The sequence below is a fragment of the Artibeus jamaicensis genome, unplaced genomic scaffold, assembly GCF_021234435.1.
Source record: "Artibeus jamaicensis isolate MK-2021 breed Jamaican fruit bat unplaced genomic scaffold, CSHL_Jam_final contig_76, whole genome shotgun sequence".
NCBI lineage: Eukaryota > Metazoa > Chordata > Mammalia > Chiroptera > Phyllostomidae > Artibeus > Artibeus jamaicensis.
In genome coordinates, this window is record NW_026521954.1 from 17,176,084 (window position 1) to 17,198,253 (window position 22,170).

The 22,170-nt window shown below is 38.2% G+C and overlaps 1 pseudogene; it reads left to right on the top strand.

Moving 5' to 3' along the window:
- The first annotated feature begins 5,638 nt into the window (after positions 1 to 5,638).
- Positions 5,639 to 18,751, top strand: LOC119054293 (heat shock protein HSP 90-beta-like; annotated as a pseudogene).
- Positions 18,752 to 22,170: the final 3,419 nt, after the last annotated feature.

Genomic DNA, 22,170 nt, shown 5'->3' on the forward strand with positions numbered 1-22,170 from the left:
TATCATCAAAAAGAGATATTAATTAATGCAATAGGAGGATATTAATCATTATATGAAGACATTTTTAAAAGGTGCATTGAAAGTAATTTGTATAAGGTATTTACAGGTCGTGAAGAGACGACTCTGTTAGGGCAGGTGGCTGGTATTAGTGGAGAGGAAGAGATTAGACAGGAAGGGAAAGAACTAATTATGGATTGCCTTGAAAGACAGAAAGGAAGTTTGATTGGAAGATAATAGGAAGCCATTTACTGTGAACAAGTGACTTGTGTGTTGAAATTAACATTGAATAATGATAAGAACTAACATTGATTGTGTCCTTGTATTATGCCAGGAACTCTTCCAACTTCTTTACAAACCATTTAACCCATGCAAAAACTCCATGTGGTTAATGCTACTCTTGTTATTCCACCTGTGGGGAAATGGATAGATAAAAGAATCAAGTAACATTCTCACTGTTACATAGCTAAAAAGTGGCGATACACTTTTTTCTGTTAATTTATACTTAGAGTAGCACAGGCTTACTCTTTTCTTTCCATCACTCCCCACCAACCAAACAAGAACAACAAAAACCAAACACACAAATCTGTTACAAGAATATTTTTCCTAAAAGGTTTTTTTTCCCCAGATGATTTTTTTTCTCAAGACTTTCCATAGAATACAGTAGGGACAGCCTAGGTATAAAAGCTCACTTGAGAAATCATCAAAGTCATAGAAGTTTCATTGCCGTGGCTATGTTTAAAAGGAGAAAGACAAGCAAAACCAAACCCATACTGCTTGATTCTGTGGGATCAAGGCTACAGCTTCTAACACTGAACCCAGTGCTCAAGTTAAACCATTTCACAGGTGTATCTATGTAGTCTCTCTTGTTTCTTATAGAACAGCTTTGCACTTATAAATGAAGCTCAATATCAGACTTTATAGAATCTTTTAAAGTAGTCTTGAAAATTTTTACTTCATCATGACAGTTTCTTGGAGAGGCTTTACTTTTTTATAATCTAGGTAATTCACATTATTATTATTATTTAAACATGCTGACTGTTTGTCTTAGGGAAATCTCTCAAAAGGCAAATAATGCTTTGAAAATGTGCTGACTAAAAGAAACTTTCCAGGAAATAAATAGCTACTGTCAAAAGCATTATAAACATGCTAATAATGAGGGAGTGAGGGGCAATTTTCACCTTGTAGCAATTGTCTTTTACATCTGTATTCTGCATAATTAGTAATGCTGATTTTTCATTTGAAGAGAATTCAGTAATAAAATGAAATTGCTATACTCTCAATTATCAATAAATAGCTCCTTGTTATAAAAGAGTGCAGATGAGGTCTACTCAAGAGAGCCATACAATGCTGTGTACTGGCCCAATAATAAGACATGAAAATGGTATGTTTCACAGGGATTTACAAATTAGAATAAGTATTCCTATTCACACAAAATGATGATGTGAGAAAGTTTTGCAAAACTCATTTGGAGAATAGAACTGACACAATCTTTGAAATTGAGGGTTTCGCAGCATTTTCCAAATATCCTCAGCATTGCTTTTCTAATTCCATAGGTCATACTTAAATTCGTTGTCAACCTTTCTTTCAGTTCCGACCTTGATAAATCAGCCATCACCTCACTGATCTTGTGGCCCTTCAGGTCTTTTCCTATGACCGGTCTCACCCATGATCAAAACACTTGATCGCCACTGCAAATCTAGAGATAGCCTTTCTTTTTCCTCTTTCTTCTTTCAAATACACAAATCCAGCTGCTGACATGAACTCATTTTGCTTGTTCTGCTGTCTGCCCACACACCCCTTGGACAAATATGCAGAGGCAGCTGCAGCACCAAGAGCACAGGCTAGAAGTCAGACTGCGTAGGTCTGTTCTTGATTCTGCTGCTTATTATCCCTCCATGCCTGAACAATTTATTTAGCCTCTTTATTCTTCAGTTTCCTCACTGATAGAGCATAAAAATAATGAAGCCACCTCCACAGAGTTATTTGGAGATTTAAAGGGGATAATTTATAGCAATGGTGTTAAGTGCTTCTAGAGAAAAGTTAATGGTGCCATGAGAGCTTAGAACAGGGATTTAACCTAGTAGAGTAAGTCAGGGGAGGAAGCCAAGAAATGGGCTTTTTTTCAGAGGAAAACCGAAGAATGATTTCATACTAACGTGACCAAAAAGGAGGAGCATTAAAAGCCCAGGCCATGTGTTGAGTGGAATCAGGATGAGTATAAATGGAGATGGAAGGTCAGCGAGCCTGGTGCAAAAAAAGCAAGGTGAGGCTGAAGCGACAGGTGGAGGACAGCTGATTAAGGGCTTCAGGACACCCTGTGGACTCTGTGAGCAGCTGGCCACATGATCAGATTTGATGTGACAGTGCATTCCAGAGGGGCCTGATTGGTGGACAGTAGACACATTAGGCTATTTTAATAACCCCATTCAGGAGAAAGATAGTGGGAATGTGCATTAGAATTGTGGCAATAGAAGTGGAGAGAAGTGAATGGATTTCAGAGACAACTAGGAAATAAAATAGCCAGGACTGGGAATGAATTGTGTAGGGGAAGGGCCGGTGAGGAAGAAGGTGTGTGTGGTTGACTCAGATGCCTGATTTGTAGAACAAGAGAGAGTTGACCCAGGATGGAAGGCCACATGTTTGTTTTGGAATAATTTGAATTTCAGGCACCCAAAGGACTTAAGGAGCCTTTTTATTAATCCACTGTTTTTTAAGACTTAATGATAAAATTTAGACTTTTAAGTCCAGAGTTCAATGATTTTTACCAATTCCAAATATTTCTACTCTTTTCCTGTCTAACATTTCCCTCAAGCTAATCACATCATTACCTTAAAACATTTGCATGCCAATTTGCACTTATATAGCTTTATACACTCCTTCTTTTCTCATTTTACAAGTTTTTTTTCCTATATTATATAATGCCTTAGATCAGGAATTGAGACTTCTACTCTTTTGTATTTGTTCTTTATTTTGTAGACAACTTTCAAAATTACTGAAACAAAAAAACAATGCTGTGGTGTACAATCCAATTTTTCAAGCTGGGTGGGACGAAATGGGAAAATAGTTGACTAATGCATGATTTCCTCACTGTCTCGAAGCCACAGAAATATTCTAGCACTGCCCCATCTCCATTTTTCCTCCTTTGTATCCTTCTCAGCAGATGGGATTCTTTCAGAGATGCCAAAATGCCCCAAGTCAACATGCAGCAGAATGAGCATGAGTATTGGCCCCCACACAGTTTTATTTATCCCCGACTGTGTGACCCAGGGCATATGTATCACTTAACCTCTCTGAGTCAGAATCCCCTCGTTTAAAAACTGAAAATATTAATACCAATCTACACATTCATTCATAGTCTAACTTGTGCCTTCAGAGCCTAGTTTCATTATATATCCAGATATAAGCTAGTAACCTACATAAACATATTCAGTATCTAAATATGCATTTCCAACTGAACTTGATACTGTTTCCTTATATTAGTGTGTGCAAAAACCAAAATTCTAAAGTTCAATTGAAGATGTTGAGAGACAACACTAAAATGCAGTAACTGTTTTAAAACCTTCTATGGAGGTCAAATAGAGACTTTTAACACCAAAACATTCTAGAATGGGAAAGTGACAAATATATTAGGACACCCACAGAGAAACCTGTTTTCACTTTGGAGTAAATATTTTTTCTCACAAAAAGATCACTGCATTGAATTGTACAAAACTGCCAGATTTGGAGGAAGTTAAGCAATATCTGTATGCAATTAAAGATAAATTAGTCATAGCTGCGATCAAGGGACTTTCCAACTGACTGCATTTGGGATCAGAAAAATTAACACTGAACTGTCATTAAAAAGTAAAAAGTACTTGTATCATTTTAAATAAGAGCTTTAGAATTCAATGGCAATACAGGGCAATGTTTACTCTTTTTTAAAAATATACCCCTTCAATTTATACCAAATTAACCAACTCATAAATCAAAAATTCCATGTTCAGATTACAGAATCATCAAAACTGGAAAGTCTAGAACATTTTAAAGTAAATATATCAAGCTTTTAATGCTTTACTGACAAGACAATAAAATGATCTGAACAAAATTCCCCCTGTATTAATATTGCATTAATATTCTTTTCCAAGTACACTTTATAGGAAAATTTTAAAGGGTGAGAATTGGATTTTAATTTGGAAAAGCAGCCAAATTTATCATTGGGAAAATTTTGTTGAAATCCAAGAGATTTTAAAGGAGCCCCACTTGTGGACTTGAGTCTTCAGTAAGGCAGTTTGGGGTTTATCTCCAGACGAAGCTGACAGAGAGCTGGCTGCACCCCGATACCTTGGTTATGGGGAACGTTGACAAGGCCTGTCCTCCATGGCTGCCATGCTCTTCTGAAGAAACACCACCCTGGTGCGAATCATCGAGTTTCTGGTGCTGCCCCAGCCCCTCAAGGCCATGTCGGGGGAGCTGACTGCCAGATCCAGCTCATGCTCCCTTTGCCTTTCTCTGAATCTCACTCCTCTGAAGTGCTGCCCAGGCTTCTTTTTAGCTCTTCGGAAGGCTACCGGGGAGGTCTTTCCGCTGCCGCTGGAGACACCGTGGGGTCACCGTGGAGACCTGGGCTGGACATCTGATTGTGGCAATTCGCGTCCTGGTTGCAGCACGTTCTTTTGTTAGAACCTCGGGGAACACTCATATCAGGCCTCAGTTTATCTCGCCTTGTTAAACAGGCGAATGACAGTGAGAGAACCAAAGCTGCAGGGCAGTTGGGTGAAGAAGACTAATGCAGACATTGTGAGCTTAATCCATACCAGATGCCTGCCGTCTGCTCAGGTGTGTTCTTTGAGGAAGCCTTGTTCTCCTGACCTTGTTACTTATCCCCTTCCCCAAGTGCACTTGTAGTGAGTGTCATTCTCCCTGGATCTCTCAGCCTAATAAAATAATCGGAACTAAGGTATTGTCACGTTTCCTTTAACATCGTCACTTGAAAACTCCATCTCAGTGCAAATGTAACCTAATCTATGAGGCCTTTCCAAACCAGTTCAGAACATTTCTGCCCTTATCTGCTTATGTCTTCATTAACGGTTGCCTATGCCTGCAATTTTCAACCGTTTGCATCTCAGGGAATGCATAAATTAGTTACTAAAATTCTACAGCTTACTAAAAAATATATTTTTGGCAATTTGACCCCAAAAAAGGTATAATTTTGATTCATTCACCCTGGATGGCTACTGTTGTGCTGGTGGTTCTCATTTTTTTTTTATTTGACAATATAAGAGAAAGAGGTCAGCGCCATCGTCATCATCATCATCATCATCTTTATCACTGTTACTTACCAACGATGAGAGAAAGGCATTGTAATTACAATTACATATTACAGCATTTGGGGTTTATTTTTCCTTTAGGTCAATGATGTGGCAACCTTAATCTGTGAAGTCTTTTAAAATATGGGTTAAGTTTTTCCCAGTAAATTTTTTAAAGTAATTTTTAACTTTCTGTAAGTTTCAAATTAAAAAGTCCTGTCCTCTGTTGCTGACCAGAGCTACAGGGATCCACCCAATGACTGCGGAGAGGACTCTGGGGCCAGATCGGGCAGAACTCAGCGGGTCCCTCTGATCACAGCAGAGACAGAGGCGGGCTTGGCCTCTGTGAGAGCATGGACGTGAGACAGTTACGGACGGTTGTGAGCGTGCACTTAAAAAAGGAAAAAAGTGTTATGATATGGTTCATGAAGGTAACCAGATAAAAATCATTTTCAACCTGACAGATAGGTATTACCAAATTTAATTAAAGATAAAATTTGCCCCACAGGCCTGAGAGTCTGAGAGACCATTGACATTTTTAGCACCTGATTTGATTCACAATGTAGATACACAATGGAAAAAATATCAACCACATGATTCTGTTATCCAAAACCTGAACTATCAGAGTTTTATCCTGTTTATCAATGTAGTCCTCCTTAGTTATAATACAGCTAGTTTTGGGGTTAAGTAAATATATAGTTAGTGTTATAACATTTAGGTATATATAAAGTTTACCAACATTAAATACTAAACAAGTTTATGTCTTTCAAAATAATTAAAATACTTTCTCCTGCATAAACACAAATTGTGATCAGTGGAAACATTTTAAAACATACTTGTAGTTTAGAATATTGGCCTTTCTACAATGGTGTTGATGAAAAAGCATTTTTCAGAGTTCTGTTTCAAAATGGTAAATCATGGTTATGCATTTACTTCTTGCAAAAATCATTATTCAAGGAGTCTAAAAATAAGAGTATGTTTATCATGCCTTTGGAAGCACAGGGGTTCCATCAAGACTAGGGATCTTTGAAAAACTGTTGGCAAGTGTCAAGCAGACGGAGACACAGGAGAGGTCTGTCTGTTAGGCAGACGGGTAGATTTCCTCACCACAAGATTTGGAAAATAAGAACCCAAGCTTGGAATAATTAGGAACGGAGGTGAGAGGCAGCCAGCTGGGTGATAGGAGGTGAATACCATGTGTCAGAGATCTTTGCACTCCTGTGACTGGCCACAGCAGACTTCTTCAAACCTCTCTTGACATACAAGAAACAATCTTGTATGGAGGGAGAAACAATCACCTTCGCTTGCAACAGTAAGAGATTTTCCTTAAGGCACGGGTTCATAACATTTACCTTTCCATTTGAAAATGCAACTCAGAATTAACTCTTGGCTACCTTACAAGCTGGAGTGGGACAGAAATCAGTCACCTGCTTTAGTGGCTGGATAGGACCTGCTAGAAAAAGCAGAAATACACCCATTCCTATGCTGGTGGCCATCTGGACCCACAGTCCGTTGCAGTCAAGCCACAGAAAATATGAACATTCGCCATCTCTTTTTCAGGGGATGACAACTTGAACATGATCTCTGAAAAATAAGCCACAAATCATACTACTGGGCCAACACAGACCTCTCGTTTAAGAACATGCAGAGTGAAACCACCAGGGATGGGCAAGGACCCTGTGGTCTAACAGAAGGTAGTGAAGAAGAATCGGCACAAATGCATTTCTGAAAAGTGGACCTACTATAGAAAAGAGGAAAGAAACCCCAAAGTTCTATCACTTCTTTTTCACATAAAAAATTTTGAGAAGCTGAATGTATTGTACAATATGGGACAATAATGAAAATAGGAACTCGTATTCCGGGGGAAAAACATTATTACTAAATTTTATAAAGCAAAACTCAGACAAATGAGGAAATGTATTGTAAGTGACAATCTCAATTAGAGAATTAGGAAATCAGCTAAAGAAATTTTCCCAGAAGACAGTACATCCCTGGCTGGTGTGGCTCAGAGGGCTGAACGCTGGCCTGCAAACCAAAGGGTCACCAGTTTGAGTCCCAGTCAGGGCACATGCCTGGGTTATGGGCCATAGCCCCAGTAGGGGGCACATGAGAGACAACCACACATTGAACTTTCTCTCCCTCTTCCTCCCTTCCTTCCCCTCTGTCTAAAAATAAATAAAATTTTTACAAAATTAAGAAAAAAGAAAACACAAAAGATAAAAGAAAAGTTAATGAAAGTAGAGCTCTAAGAAAACCAGTATATTAATAATACAAATGCCAGAGAGTAAAATAAGAGGAAATAAAATAGAAACAAAAATCAAATATGTAATAGGAATAAACTTTTCTGAGAAGGAAAAGACTATAATTTTAACATTTAAAGGAACCACTAAATACTAAATACATTAATAAAAAGTATGTATACATATATCTTTGTATTTTTCTTTATAATTTCAAAGATAAAGAACAATTTCAACAAGCACCTATTGTAAAGAAGCAGAAGAAAAGATATTACTTACAAAATAGAAAATATGGATAATTTCTTCTCTTTTTATAAAAGGCAAAGAGAGAATGGAGTGATATTGACAGAAATTTTAGAAATACTATTTATAACTCTCAAACTGTATGTACTCATTAAAGATAATGCTCAAATGTGTGACTAGCACTTGTATGTGCTTTCAAATTTCCATTTTTTTCCTTTTGTGTGTAGTCAGGCACGTTAAAAAAAACCCCTTACAATTGTGTATGTTCATGTGACTATTTTCTTCTTATTGACCCAATGAGATGTGAGTAAAAGTGTGTGCAAAGGGAGGGGCAACATCCTTTCCCCCTCTCTTTTCATTCATTCTTCTGCTCAGAGAGTAGATACCCTCAATATGATGACGTGCACAGGAGCAGTCGTCTGGGTCACAAGTACAACGCTCCAGGGTTGGGAAGCATAAGGCTGGGTCACCAACAACATTCTTGACTCTGCCTGGTGAGGCCTGCACTTCCTGTGCTTGGGCTTCTTCTATGTAGTAATGTATTTCAGGCATTGTTCATTTGGGTGTTTTCCTTAGATATAACCAAATCTGATCCTGTCCTATATGACATATGAAAGGGGGGGCATGATTCATATCCTTCTAAGGATTCATGACATAAAGAATCTAAATATTTTTTCTGAAAAAATATTATCTAGAAAATAGGCCACCTGAGAACTAAATAATTATAAATGCCTCAGACAGAGGTAAAACATGTGGCCACAGTTGATTTCCAAACAGTTGCTAAAATGGATACAAACAGATATTAAATTAATTATGCAGCAATTTCATTAGTACTAATCACCTAGTTGTAAAATTTAGAATTATTCTGTAAAATGTGCGAGTTGTGGGATGTGGAGGAAAGGAGATGCAAAGCTCATCTCATGAGTCAGAGTCAATGATTTATTCTAAAATGAGTGATAGCATTGTAAGAGAAATAGATGTTCAAAATGTATTCAAAATTTTAAACATATAGGCATCCATTAATAGAATATAAGTGTGTAAAGTTTTAATTTCTTTAGAGACAAACTATAAATCAATAGGATCATTCGGTGTATAGCAAAACAGAGGAAAAGAAAAAAGAACACAGGCAGGCCATATAAATAACTAGGAGTCTATTACAAGGTGATAGAAGTAAGATTTCATTAGTTGGAGTTATTTGGAGTGCAAGTGAAACTAACTTGACTTCAAGTTCAGAAGCAAGGGTAAGATTTGTTTAAGTCACTCTTGAGCCACCCTCAAGCATGCTTCTTTTGGTGTGTGAGCCAAACACAGTCCCTGCCCATCTTGCTCTCTAGTAACCACATCTTTTCACCTTCAAGATACACAATGGAGAGGAAGAGGTAGAGACTTTTGCCTTCCGGGCAGAAAATTGCCCTGCTTACGTCTTTCATTATCAGTACCTTCTATCCCAACAAGGACATTGGCTTTCAGGAGTTGATGAGTAATGTCTTGGACAAGATATACTATGAGGGATTGATCCACCCTTCCAAGTTGGACAGTGGTAAAGAGCTGAAAATTGGCATCACCCTCAAGTACCAGGAATGCACCCTGCCTTTGGTGGACACAGGCATTGGAATGACCAAAGCTAATCCATAAATACTCTGGGGACCATTGCAAAGCCTGATACTAAAGCATTAATGGAGGGTCTTCAGACTAATTCAGACATCTTCATGATTGGACAATTGGTTGTTGGCTTTTGGTGGCAAGGAAAGTGGTGGTGATCACAAAAGCACAGTGATGATGAGCAGTCTGCCTGGGGATGTTCAACTAGGGTTTTCTTCACTTATAAGGTGACTGTGGCGAACCCATTAGCTAGGGTACCAAAGTGATCTGTTGTGAACTGCCCTGCCTGGTTTCAGAAGTTGTAACATCCTATGACTAAGACTGAGTAAAGAGACCTTGGGACCATAAGCCACTAAGAAGAAAAAGCTTATCTCCCTGATAGGGGCACCACCTCTGCCCCCTTTCACTTCGCCCTGCTTGGCCCCAGGCAGATGGCTGGTTAGCCAAGGACGAGTAAGATTTGAAGAATGACCTTCAAGGGATGACCTAAGATAGGCACAGTCACAAAGGGGCCCTCAAGGAAGGACTTGGGGGGCTATAGAAAAAGGAGGCGATGGGCTCTTACCCCTCAGCTTTGACATAGCTTGAGTCCTCATTCTGTCTTGGAGAAGTCTCTTGATCTCTTGGCTGCCTTACTTCCCCTGCCTGATTTAAGCCTGAAACAATGTGGGAGGTGAGTGCAGCCTTGTACTAGAAAGGACAGGTTCCCAGGGGCAATCGGGCCTAAGAAAGAATGCATAAAATCATGTGAAACATGCTTTGCTAAGAATACCCTCAATTTAAATGATAAGGGCCCAAGCATAGAATGAGTGTGTTTCCCCAAAGTTTTTTTGGCACTTTAGCTATCTGACCCTGACTCAGAATAAGCCCTCATAGCTCTTTGACTGTTATCTATTATTTGATCATTACTGCCTGACAATGACTGATGAGATTCACATATACACCCTGTATTCCTATGCAAATTAAACTCAATAACAACGCATTGAGGAACAGGCTCCTGGCCCTTCTCCTTTGAGAGATCGGCCACCTTTCCTCCCCAAGCAGATCATGTCTTGGTAGACTTATTCTCATTTGCAGAGGAGCAGGGGGCTCTGTGGGCAAAGCTCCCCCACAGTGATCCACCCTCTACCTCAAAGAAGAGCAGACAAAGTACTTAAAGCAGAGGTAGGTCAAAGAAGTGGCAAACAAGTACTCATAGTTCATAGGTTATCTTGTCACCCTTTATTTGGGGAAGGAACGAGAGAAAGAAATCAGTGGTGATGAAACAGAGGAAGAGAAAAAAGAGAAAGATAAAATGATGAGGAGAAGACTGAGACTGCCAAAGTGGACTCAGATGAGGAGGATGATAATGCTAAGAATAAGTAAGAAAAAATAAAGAAGATTAAGAAGAAATGTTGATTGGGAATCTCTGAACAAGACTAAGCCCATTGGGGTGAGAAGAAACCCTGATGACATTACCCAGAAGGAATATCGAGAGTTTTATAAGGGTTTCCCCAATGAATGAAAAGAGCACTTGGCAGTCAATCACTTCTCTGTAGAAAGTTAGTTGAAAGTCATGGTATTGCTCTTCAAGCCCTGTCACTCTCCTTTTGGCCTCTTTGAGAAAAATAAGAACAACATCAAACTCTCTGTCCACTATGTGTTCATCATGGACAGCTATGACCAGCTGACAGCCGAGTATTTCAAATTCATCCATGGTGCAGCTGACTCTGAGGGCCTGCCCCTGGATATCTCCCAAGAATTGATCTAGCAGAGCAAAATCTTGAAGGTCGTTCATTAATACATATTTAAGTAGTGCCTTGAGCTTTTCTCTGAGCTGGTGCAAAACAAGAACTATAAGAAATTACCCTAGGCATTCTCTAAAAACATAAAGCCTGGAATCCATGAGTACTCTACTAAACAGAATGACTTTCTGAGCCTTTGCTCTTTCACAGCTCCCAGGCTGAAATAAAATTAATTCACTTTTGAATTATGTCTCTCACATAGAGGAGACCCAAAAGTCCATCTATTATGCCACTGGTGAGAGCAAAGAGCAGGTTGCCAACCCCGCTTTTGTGGAGCGAGTGCGGGAGCAGGGCTTTGAGGTAGTATATATGACCGAGCAAATGGATGAGTACTGTGTGCGTCAGCTTAAGGAGTTTAATGGGAGGAGCCTGGTCGCAGTTATGCAGGAGGGCCTGGGCTACCTGATGATGAAGAGAAGAAGAAAATGGAAGAGAGTGAGGCCAAGTGTGAGAACATCTGCAAACTCATGAAAGAAATCTTGGATAAACAGGTTGGGATGGTTCACCTGGCTGCACCATGACTAGCACCTGCAGTGAACAGCCAACTCCGAGGGAATCCTGAAAGCCCAGGCACTTTAGATCAACCCTCCACTGGGCTACGTGATGGTCAAAAGGAACCCGGAGATCAACCCCAGCCGCTCTGTTCTGGAGACTGTGACAGCCGAAGGTGGAGGCAGACAAGAGTGACAAGGCTGTCAAGGACCTTGCGGTGTTGCTGTTTGAAACTACAGGGCTCTTGAAACTGTACTTGAGGATCCCCAGACACACTCCAACCACACCTACTGCATAATCAAGCTCAGCAGAGGCACTGATGAAGATACAGTGAGGGAGAAGAACCCAGTGGTACTGTTTCCCTTGAGATCCACACCCCTCCTTCCCTGGGGGAGATAAGGATGCCTCTGCTATGGAAGAAGTAGATTAGGAAATTCTGCCTTCAGACCTTGTATCCTCTGTGTAGTGACTCCATGGCTCCCCCGACAACCCTAAGTGACCCCAGCAAACCTGGTTGCCTCTGCTGATGTCTGGTGGGTTTTTTCCCCCTCTCCTGTCTCTCTGCCTGAGGCAGGATACAAGGGCCTCCAGCCTTCTCTTCTCACATGTGACATTGGGTTTGGATGTTGTGTATTGTCAGGTTTTTTCTTTGTTGTTGTTTATTTTGTTCTGAAGTTAAAGTTTGAAAAATAAAGAAAATGCAGTTTAAGCCAAAGGGTAGAATTTATTGCTTCATTGAAAAAGACCAGGAGTCCAAAATCCTGATGTCCATTATCAGATGAGGAATCCCTTAGTCTATCTCTTCTGTCCTTTATTTGGAATTTTAAAACTTTCTTAAAAAGACCCAAAACTCTAAAGAGTCCTCACTGGGTCAAAAATAACATTAAAGCATTTGCTATATAGGTAACAAATACACTAAAATAATGTAACAGCATTTTTAAAAGGGAATGGGTATATATGTGTATATATGTATAATGAATTCAAATAAAAGGAAAGAAGGGGTAATACTAATATATACATAACTAAATTAAATGCTAAAATTATTTAATTAGAAGAAGAATTATTTCTAAAAAATGAAGGTAAATTCTATGATGACTATATAGTAGCTATAAATGTTTACATGCCTAATAACATAGTTTGTGATTATAAAACAAGTTAGAAATAACAAAATAATTCACAACACTTTCAGTTGTAATAAGAAGCTTGAAGCTCCTCTCTTAGTTTCTGACAGATAAGAAGACAAGATATAAATGGAAAAACTAAATTAAATAATGTATAAACTCAACTTAATATGCTATAAATATTATAGAAAATACACACTATTAAAATATATATTAAATATTTGCAAAGAGATATTACAGTTTAGGTCTTAAGATATCTACAATAAATCTACTAATTTGTAAATTGCACAACCTAATACAATAAATTGTCCTAAAATACAAAGATACTAGAAACTAATAATAAGAGAATAAACTTACACACTCACAAATAAGGGCATTTGAAAAGAAAGTAATATTTTTTAAAATAGATTTTTTAATTCAAAGAGACAATACATAACATATATAGATATATACATACAAATATACATATGTGTATACATACACATATATGTCAAGATAGTAAATTGCAACAAATGATAATATCACTAATGTCTAAACTTGAAGTGGTCAAAGCTGTACTCAGAAGAAAATAAATGGTCTTAAATAATTTTTAATAAGCCATAAAGAAAAGATACATAAAGTATACATAAAAAGATTGACAATGTTAGAAAGAATAGATAGTATAGAAACAAAATAACAAAACTACTTATATAAAAATAATAATGAAACACTCAAACCTATAAGGAGGACATTTAACCACAGGTAAAAACATGCACACAAAAGGTAAGAGAATAATGTGTGACAACAACAGCAAATCTGAAGCCCCAGCAAGGGAGCTTGCTTGGTAAGAGCATCATTATCCCTCAGGTTCAATGCCCAGTTGGGGCGCGTACAAGAGGCAACCAATGAATGCCCAGAAAAATGTGTCTCTTTCTCTCTTTGTCTCTCTCTTTCCCTGCTTCCTTTTTCTCTAATATCAGTAAATAAGCAATTTAAAAACAAAAAATGACATCAACATCAAAATAATTTTTTGGTAGAAAGATACAATGTACTAAAAAAGACTTAATTTTTCCAGAATGGAAAAATTGAGTGCAAACTTTCCACTAGAAATTGTAAAATTAGGAAAATAAATGATTTTATACATACACACATATACATTTTTACTCCACATGTGCATATATTTATTATACTTTTTATTGGGAAAGAAAGAACCCAGACTATTTTAAGTTTTGAAAAACATCTTGAATGTCTTTACAAATGTTACAAAATTTCCAACACTGTTTTGCCAATCACCGTTTCTTAATTTTATAGCTTAAGCGGATGTCAAGGGAAATTTAATCCTTATGTTTCTGATTCTTTTATATTTGGCCCATCGAAGTGTTTCATAAGAACTATTTGATGTCTGAAAGTTCTTACAGGCTTTTCATTTCAAGCATGTTTAAGATAATTTATTCAGAATTAAGCAGCATTTTATCAGGATCAAATGAAAATGAAACTCAGAAACCTTAAATTATTTTGAAAATTTAAAGACTGATAAACATCATCAATATTTATTTGAAGCATTTGAAGGTCTACTCTGGCCAAAATATAAATACACCAAAGGGATCTTAGATCTGTATACCTTATTAAAAATAAATATATGTCTTTTCTCTATGAGGAAGCAATAGAAATTAGTATAAGCAATAATTTATTAAGCACTGAATTGGAGTTTACACAGTATGAGCTGAATGGTCCCAGTAATTGTCTCAATGTGAGAAGTGACTGTATTTATCCCAGCATCCAAGATCACCTGACTGTTTCTCTAACCACTGGATCCTTCCTGAGGAGTCCCTAGAGAAAATATATGTAGAACTGTATCTAACAAAGGATCAGTTTATGTATTAAACTTTGGCCCCCAAATCCTACCTAAAACTCTATGACCTGAGCTGAATCCTATACATAATGCATGAGCTCTGGGTCAAACTTACTGAGTTTGAATTTGACTCCACAATTTACTGACTCTGTGATCTTAAGCGAGTTATGTAATTTCTTGAAGACCCTGAGTCCCTTAGCTATAACATAGGAATGAACACGGTTTCTGCTTGTTATGATATATATATATAATTTATCTTTAAATATTTTAATATAGATGCACTTAACAGTGCATTCAGATATGATACACACCAGGAAAGTGGATTGAAATGTGGCTAAGTGAATTTCTCCTGTTGGTAGCTCAATCAACATAATATACTTTGTCAAGAAGCATGGTGAAGGTCAGAAATAAGTTGTTTATAAAATTGGTGGCCTGATAATTAGAATAATGAACGTGAGAAATGGGCTTCAAATAGTAAAATTAAAGTTTCTAAAAATATGTAGATTGGTGTACATAATGAAAAAATACTAACAGTGCACTCTAGCTTTGCAGAACAACATGGAAGAATGCGGCAAAGCTTTGTGTTAGTGTTCGTGAGGTCCCCAGTTGGGTTGAGGGTTTTCTGGATTTGATGTTGACTTTAATCTTAATGGACCTCTCCCTTCACAATATGTCACCGTCTATCTTAAATAACCTGTTTTTTCATGTTGGAGCTTGGAATAATGAAATGGACAAACTCAGGGTTCATCGGACCTACAAAATAGGTTGTGAAACCATTCTGTACCCACTTGATAATAAACACGTCTATAATTAATGTGTGGCACCTGTTTTGATCTGAGATTTGTTTCCTTCATAACCTGGTGGAACAGGTTGTGACAAAGTCACTACTAACTCACACATCTCAAACTGCTACTCTGGACATCATCCACCACAAAGATGAGAAGTTCGTTTTGCATGACCACATTGGCTTATTCAAGTCACAATGTGACTCTGTATGTTTGCTGTGAGAAACAAGGAGGTTATCCATGTGAGCACTCAGGACAATTACTGGCACAGAGTCCGAGCTCAGGAAAGGGCCAATGGCCGCTTTTGTGAGGCAGACGTGGTCTGTTACCAAAACAAGCCACGTGCCTTTTGTTTCCCCTTACACATGCCCAGTATCTGATTCTACCACCAACTGCAGTAGAAGCCTTTTCTTTTTCAGAAAGAACACAAGAGTCTGTGTCAATGCGTAGGCGAAGGTGGTCCCCACCACCCATCCCAGGCTTCCTTCCGTCACACGTGACACCCAGAAGGTGTCAGAAGTAATACATTCAGAAGGCAGAGAATTCTCAGATGACAAAAGATAGGAGCAAGAGAGAGGTTTCTTTTCTCCACGTCTGAGAGACCACAAAGTCCTGCAGGTTCCAAAAAATGCGTAGTGAATTCATGAGCCTCTGGGACTTAAGCCCCATAAAACACCAAGGAAATTATCCAACCCACCGTATCTTCTTAAATGAGAAGGGAAGTGTGGGGTTAGGTGAAGAGGGACAGGAGTGTTCAACTTCCTTTTCCAAAACCAAATGGTTTGTGTGCTCCGTAGTCCAAACAAACAGTGGCTTGACTGATGTGATGCATTAAATTTATTTATATATATATATTTATATATATAAGTATGTGTGTGCACATGTATGTATATATATGCACACACATACAAATACACACATATTTGTAGATATATAATTAGATATATATCTAATTTCTCTCTCTAATCTATATATATAGGCATCACATACATATACATGTATAAATAACTATTATATATATAGTGCATGAATATCTGTATATCTATATACATAAATAATCCTGTCATCATGTAAAATATGCATATGTGACATTGTCTATAAAATAGACAGTGAAATGTGATTAATTTTTGGTGATTTTAATTATTTTATTTCTACCTGTATCTTCCCAGTGGACACAATTTGCCTCATAATTAAAATGGTGAAAATAAGTCTACAAATAAGATTATTTTCTTTATATTGTGATCCCTTTCTTGCCTCCTCTTCTTAAAAAAAAAAGTGTTCTTCTGAGAAGACCAAATTAAGGACAGAGCAAATCTGTATTAATGTGCTTGTCCAGATGTTACCTTTTTATACTATATAATTCATAATAATTAATGTGATCTGCAGTTGGCTATGAACTTGAACCTGAGAGGTGGGGTGCGGAATATCTCAGAAAATGGAGGCAAACTGCATCACACAAAGACATCCTCCCTCCGTTCAAGTTTGGCCCAGTACAAGGGCTGTCTAGGCCGGTTGGGAGAAGTTTGATAGGTTTGGCTTTTATTCATTTTTAAAGTTTAACCTCGAGTCATTTTACCTATATCAAGAAGTTTTTTTTTATTTGGGGGGGTCAGATCATGTATGCTTTTCATAAGCAGCAGAGGTATTGCATAGCTGTTCCAAGTCACATTTTGGAAGCAGTTATTCTTGAAAGATTTTTCCCCCCTGTGGCATTTCATGGAAAACACTTAAGCCTGCCAACAAGTTATGGATATGTTTTGTTAGACAGAAAAGATTCTTAATATGAATAAGCTAATTGAAGCCATGGGAATAAGTACGATTACACAATTTTGGTTCATAATACAATCACATAGGTGGAAGGAATTTTGAAAACTCACCTACTTCACTGTATTTAAGATAAAGGATACCACCAACTTTCCCTTTATGACCCCCTTTAGTAAATGAATATCTGTCCTGTTTTCAAAATAATATGGGAAATACAATACAAGACCACCAAGTTAATTCTACCCTCTGGTAGTTCTTAGAATTGTAGAGGGATAAGAATATATTTTGTTGCAAATTAAACTTTAGGACTGTATAAAAATACAAGCCAGTTTAGTGTTATTTTTGCGTTATCATATGTGATCTTATTCTGGGGCTTCTGTGTATCTTCTTTTCTACTTCCTTTCATTTTCCAGTTTCCATTTCTCTGCTGCGTAAGTTAGGAACTTGTTGTTGTTACAAGCAACAAAGACTCATCTGTGCTAGTGCCACAATGTAATTAATGGCTTTCTAGTGTGTCAATGTGGCTAGGCTGAACTGTTTCCCAAAATGCACTTCAATGGCATGTTTCCCTAGGGTCAAATACAAAAAAGACTCTCTCCAGAACTGGAGAGAGGAAGGGGGCAGCTGTTTTGCAGGGTACATCAGCTGTTGCTGATCTACTAACATCTCTTTTTAAAATTTATTTTATTTTTTAATTTTTAAATTAAGTTTATTAGGGTGACAGTGTGCATTTCTTTGATACACGATCTGTATATTGTACTGTGTGCCAACCGCCTCCTTTACTACTAGATCTTTCACTTGAACTTCTGAGCCTGGGGTGAGGTATGTGAGCGTGCAGGTACGCGCATGAACACAGGTTCAGCAACTTGAAGAAGGGCCCAGCTTCTGCGAGACACTCATTACAGGGTCAGAGGTAATGGGAATGGTTACAGGCTTCAGTACCCCCCTGTGGACTTCCAGCTCTTCTCAGAGGTTTCTGGTCTTCCCAAAGGTTTGTTCTGGGGACTTGGGGCAGATGTGGAAGCAGCCTGTGTTGATTCCTTACCCAGCACCCATAGAAAAGTACTCTCTAATAGATCCCTTGATGCATAACTATATATTGTTGATCTATATCAGAGAACAGGACAAAGTGGGTTTATTGGGGAACAACAAAGTATCGCGTCAGGCTGCAAAGGGTGAATTAGGCAAAGTGGGTTTATTGGGGAACAACAAAGTATCGCGTCAGGCTGCAAAGGGTGAATTAGGCAGAAGCCCAGAAAAACAAAGCAATTCCTTTATCAGAGGGCTTTTGTGCACAAAGAGACCAGTGGAGGAAACCAATTCGAAGTACAGTGGCTTTTCATTGGCTGAGAGTGGCAGTCTCCCATTGGCTGAGCTGATTCTGGCCCGGAGCGCCCCTTCCTCCCCCAGCAGAGGTCCTGTCCAGGCTCTAGTTGCAGTTTCGCTTCCAGGACTGACACGGGGGTGAGAGGTGTCTGCTGTATCCTCCAGACTCTGTTATACCTGATGTTTCTGCTTATTAACTTTCACAGTGTCCTCGGGGTTATGCTCCTCTGGTTGAACCTGCCCTGCTTCCTGCAGGAGAGAAAACTAGAGAGCAAGAATGAGGTTTAGAAATCAAGGTTCTCTCCTCTCCTCAGTCTGGGTTCGAGCTTTTTCTCTTTATACAGTTTTCTTGTGCGTTTCTAGAAAACATGTAGGGAAATACAGCCCAGCCAGTTCGGAGAATTTCTTAAGTGCCCAAACACCTGGAGAGACCCCAGTTCCCTTATTCAGCATTTATCTTCCTCTCGGGACAAACTCTAAATCTCAGGAATCAGAGATTCCTGTGTTGAACACATTCGAATCCTGCGCAGTGGCGGTGGCCACCTGCTGTTGCCCAGGTGGCGGGCTCCAGGGAGGGATCTGGCCTTCGGCCGGCGCCCACCACTCCAAGGTCAGATGCTGAAGGGGTAGGTTGAACCAAAGGACAGAGGAGATTGCAACGGCATTTTCCTGGGAATCAGAGAAAATTAGGGACTGGCCAGAGCTGACTGTACCAGACATACAGGTAAGATCTTGGTGGCTGTTTCTGGTGGGTGCCTGATCTGATCAGCTGGTACCCATGACATGAAAGTTTTCGGTATCACCCCTCCCTTCCCCACAGATTCATTCATACAAGACACGTTCCCGGAGTTTGTCGTAGGCTGTAAGCACAATATTGACATCAGGGAAAGCAAAGATGAGATGGGAGGCAAGTTTGTACCCTAAGAGTGTGTAATTTAGCTGGAGAGACAGACCCTTCCAACTTCAGCAATGCCAACATTGGACCCTGAGTCAGGCATATTAGATCCACGCTCCGCTTTCTCGTTTGTTACTGTTTTGACCATGTAATTTTATGGCACAGCAAGTCTGTACTGAAACAGACTACCTACGTCATAACGTCATCATTAAATCTGTATGCCCTCGGGTCGGTCACTTCATCTTTTCAGGACAAAGTCTTTATGCCGAAAAGCAAGGGTAGGGTTGTTGTGGAAATAAAACAGGATACTGTGGGAAAGGCTGTACCTTAAGAGTAGCATGTGCCCTTTTGTTTTTCATTTCATTGGAGCTTTTGTTTGGTCAAGATTTTTTTAAAACTTAAGAATGCTGACTTTTTCAAGTTCCTTTCAGCAGCTAGAAGCATAACAATGATTTTTAAATTTGGCTATTAAGTTAACCAATTATATAAACAGATTTAAAAATATTTAGCCATTGTTATATTTGTAGAATTTACATTCCTCGAAATTTTACTTATTCTCCTGCATTTAATTAACTTAGAATGTAGTTAAGACCTTGTTTTAAAAATCTTTCTGCAGTGGGCATGATCCTGATGCACAAACTCAATGGTGAAACAAGTAGCAGTTTTTACTACCTTTAAATCAGTCTGATGTCCACTTCAAGCACATACGCCCCTAGCGTGGCAGGAAATTCAGTGGCAGTTGTTGCTGAGCCTCTTCCCTATTACTGAGGTAGTATGGTTTCCAGGGTCTCACAAAGTACCAAGGCTTTGGAGGAAACCCGTCATCAGTCATCGCTGCTCCTCAGTTGCTCCCGAGCCACCCATCATTCAGTCCCAGATCCCCAGCCTGCCCTTCGGAGGTTTTATGGCTTCCTAGCCCACACGGCCGGAGCAGAGTGCAGGTCCCTGAGATCTTAGGGAATTATAAATCTCTCCTTTCTCACCAGTGGGAGGAATTTCTTCCTTTTTCCCTCCAAGTAAAGACTGATCTCCACCCTGAAAATACTTAATCTAATCTTTGCAGTGAGGCTTTTGCAAAAGAGGTGAGAGAACTGTTCAAGGCAACAAACATAAACTACTGTAAATGCTTGGGGCTGAGTAGGGGGATATATCTAGAGAATTGCAGTGTAATTTGATAACATGAATTGTGACACTTTCCATTTCTTTTAGGGTTTGTAACAATTTAAACAACAGAAAAATGTCAGTCCCCTCTCAGGGTTTGGATGATTTACTTGCTAAAACCCTCTGAGCTTCATGTTTTTCAGAGACGAGCTCTTTTATGAGTATTTCAATTTGTTACATGGTTATTGGTGTATTTAGGTTTTCTACATTCATGAAATCCATTTTGGCAACCTCAACTCTCCCAGAAAATATACATTTATTTCATTGGGATTATTATGTGTTGCAGAGAATTATTTATACTACTGCAGTTTTTAAAATTTTCTCTCTTCCTGGGGTTGTATATATTTTTTGTTTCTAAATAATAGCATCTTTATCTTCACTTGATTAGATTACTTAGATGGTTTGTCTATTTTACCATTACTTTTCAGGTTCAGCTCTTGGGTTTATTTATTAATTCTAATTAACTTTTTCTAGTTTTAAGTTTAGTAATGTCTGCCTTGTTTTTCAATTTCTTCCTCTAGGTTTGTTTTCTTTTTGTTCTCTAACTTCTAGGGTTGAATGCTCAGTTCACTTATTTCCAAGAAATGTTGTTTAATAAAAAATGCACTCCATGTTGCATGTGCCTCTGATCCTGGTAATGGTCCCATGGTAAATTAATATGGCTTGCTATCTTTGTAATCTTCTAACAGTGGTGCTGTTTCTATTGACCAAAGGTTTTTTAATTTGTTATATTTTACAAACTATTTTACAATCTTCCCATATTTTACATATTTAGTTTTATACAGACACACATGCACACATTATCCCCTGGTTTTGTTGGGGTGTGATCTGCAAACATTTTCTCTGAAATTTCAATTTTGAACAGGTTATATTAGTTGTCTTATATTTTAAATATTAATGGCCTATAATAATCTCCATTTTCTCTTTGCTAAAGAACATACAACAGTGAGGTTTCTTCAAAACCAGTTTGAGAACTTTTCTATGTGCCCAGATCTAAAATTTGTTCTCACCGTGGCTCCTTCTTACTTCGGGAACTTAGTCAATGATTACTTGTTATTCTCTTATGCTCTGATAGAATGTTGGTCTCATTTATTTCATGAGACATTCTATGTCTTTGACTCATAAAGCCCTTGACTTTAGTTCTCTTTTTACTTCAGACATTTAATTAGCTGCTTTTGCTCTGTGCATCCCTTATTGTACTTGTAATTTTTATCTTTGGTTCTCTGTGTGTGTCTCTCTCTCTTTTTTTTGCAACTCAGATTGTGTTGAGCAAACTCTTTTATTCTTGTATTATTAGCTATTTTATTTTACATATTTTTCAGTACCTTGAGCCTAATTTCATTCTAACAACTGCCCACTCAACATAATCACCAGAATATTATGCTGTTTCCTTGAAATTAATGTAACATCAGATACAAGATAATAATAAAAGTGATTTTTTGCCATAATGGAGTGAAAATATTTTTGAAGACTTCACTAAGTACATGAAAATTTTTTGATTAATGTGACATAACTGTAATAAAATAATAGAATAGGTGTTTCATAGCGTAAGCATAATAAAAACTCAAATAAAAGATGGTCTTGAATTCATTTAGATGATTACCATTTATACTCTATATTGTATCTTTGTAATTTTCTCATTTA